This window comes from Arachis ipaensis, chromosome B2 (genome assembly GCF_059453495.1).
Source record: "Arachis ipaensis isolate K30076 ecotype BB chromosome B2, ASM5945349v1, whole genome shotgun sequence".
In the NCBI taxonomy this organism is placed as follows: Eukaryota; Viridiplantae; Streptophyta; class Magnoliopsida; order Fabales; family Fabaceae; genus Arachis; species Arachis ipaensis.
Window position 1 is genome coordinate 111,832,933 of NC_142437.1, and position 2,283 is coordinate 111,835,215.

A 2,283-nucleotide genomic window follows, 5' to 3' on the forward strand; every position below is an offset into this window, starting at 1 on the left:
CAGAAGGACGTCCTTGAGTTTTAAACTCAAGGGAGTCCTCATTCAATTGAAGGACTAGTTCACCTCTGTCAACATCAATTACAGCTCTTGCTGTGGCTAGGAAGGGTCTTCCAAGGATGATGAATTCATCCTCATCCTTCCCAGTATCTAGGACTATGAAATCAGCAGGGATGTAAAGGCCTTCAACCTTTACTAACACGTCCTCTACTTGTCCATAAGCCTGTTTTCTTGAATTGTCTGACATCTCTAATGAGATTTTAGCAGCTTGTACCCCATAGATTCACAGTTTCTCTATTACAGAGAGGGGCATGAGGTTTATCCCTGAACCAAGGTCACACAGAGCCTTTTCAAAGATCATGTTGCCTATGGTACAAGGTATTACGAACTTTCCAGGATCCTGTTTCTTCTGAGGCAATCTCAGTTGATCCAGATCACTTAGTTCATTAGTGAACAAGGGATGTTCATCTTCCCAAGTCTCAATACCAAATAATTTGGCATTCAGCTTCATGATTGCACCAAGAAACTTGGTAGCTTGCTCTTCAGTAACATCCTCATTCTCTTCAGAAGAGGAATACTCATCAGAGCTCATGAATGGCATAAGGAGGTTCAATGGAATCTCTATGGTCTCTAGATGAGTCTCAGATTCCTTTGGTTCCTCAGAGGGAAACTCCTTATTGATCATTGGACGTCCCAGGAGGTCTTCCTCCTTGGGATTCACGTCCTTTCCCTCCCTTACAGGTTCGGCCATGGTAATTAATTCAATGGCCTTGCACTCTCCTTTTGGATTTTCTTCTGTATTGCTTGGGAGAGTACTAGGAGGGATTTCAGTGATCCTTTTACTCAGCTGGCCCACTTGTGCTTCCAAATTTCTAATGGAGGACCTTGTTTCATTCATGAAACTCACAGTGGCCTTTGATAGATCAGAGACTAAGTTTGCTAAATTAGAGGTATTTTGTTCAGAGTTCTCTGTCTGTTGCTGAGTGGATGATGGAAAAGGTTTACTATTGTTAAACCTGTTTCTTCCACCATTATTAAAGCCTTGTTGAGGCTTTTGTTGATCCTTCCATGAGAGATTTGGGTGATTTCTCCATGATGGATTATATGTGTTTCCATATGGTTCACCCATATAATTTACCTCTGCTATTGCAGGGTTTTTAGGATCATAAGCTTCTTCTTCAGAAGATGCCTCTTGAGTACTATTGGATGCAGCTTGCATTCCCTTCAGACTCTGAGAAATCATATTGACTTGCTGAGTCAATATTTTGTTCTGAGCTAATATAGCATTCAGAGTATCAATTTCAAGAACTCCCTTCTTCATAGGCGTCCCATTACTCACAGGATTCCTCTCAGAAGTGTACATGAACTGGTTATTAGCAACCATGTCAATGAGTTCTTGAGCTTCTGCAGGTGTTTTCTTTAGGTGAATGGATCCACCTGCAGAAGTATCCAATGACATCTTAGATAACTCAGACAGACCATCATAGAATATATCCAGGATGGTCCATTCGGAAAGCATGTCAGAAGGACACCTTTTGGTCAGTCCTTTGTATCTCTCCCAAGCTTCATAGAGGGATTCACCTTCTTTCTGTCTGAAGGTTTGAACATCCACTCTAAGCTTGCTCAGCTTTTGAGGAGGAAAGAACTTGGCTAAGAAAGCAGTGACCAGCTTATCCCAAGAGTTCAGGCTATCTTTGGGTTGAGAGTCCAACCACACTCTAGCTCTGTCTCTTACAGCAAAGGGGAAAAGCATGAGCCTGTAGACTTCAGGATCTACTCCATTAGTCTTAACAGTATCACATATCTGCAAGAATTCAGTTAAGAACTGAAAAGGATCTTCAGATGGAAGTCCATGAAACTTGCAGTTCTGCTGCATCAGAGAAACTAATTGAGGTTGCAGCTCAAAATTATTTGCTCCAATGGCAGAAATGGAGATGCTTCTTCCATGTAAATTGGAATTAGGTGCAGTAAAGTCACCAAGCATTCTCCTTGCATTATTATTATTTTCGGCTGCCATCTCCTCTTCTTGTTCGAAAATTTCTGAAAGATTGTCTCTGGACTGTTGTATTTTAGCTTCTCTTAGTTTCCTTTTCAGAGTCCTTTCAGGTTCTGGATCTGCTTCAACAAGAATATTCTTGTCTTTGCTCTTGCTCATATGAAAAAGAGGGACAGAAAAATAATAATAATAATAATAGGGATCCTTTTTACCATAGTATAGAGGTCCCTGTGTGAATAGAAGAAAAGAAGAAGAGAAAATCTGAACTCAGAGAGAGAGAGGGGGTTCGG

The 2,283-nt window shown here is 41.0% G+C and overlaps 1 non-coding gene across 1 annotated transcript; it reads left to right on the forward strand.

Annotated features, from left to right (window-relative positions):
* The first annotated feature begins 1,510 nt into the window (after positions 1-1,510).
* On the forward strand, positions 1,511-1,618 carry LOC148575230 (small nucleolar RNA R71). The gene has a single exon (XR_015906757.1). It is a non-coding gene; the product is annotated as a small nucleolar RNA R71 (small nucleolar RNA).
* The last annotated feature ends 665 nt before the right edge of the window (positions 1,619-2,283 follow it).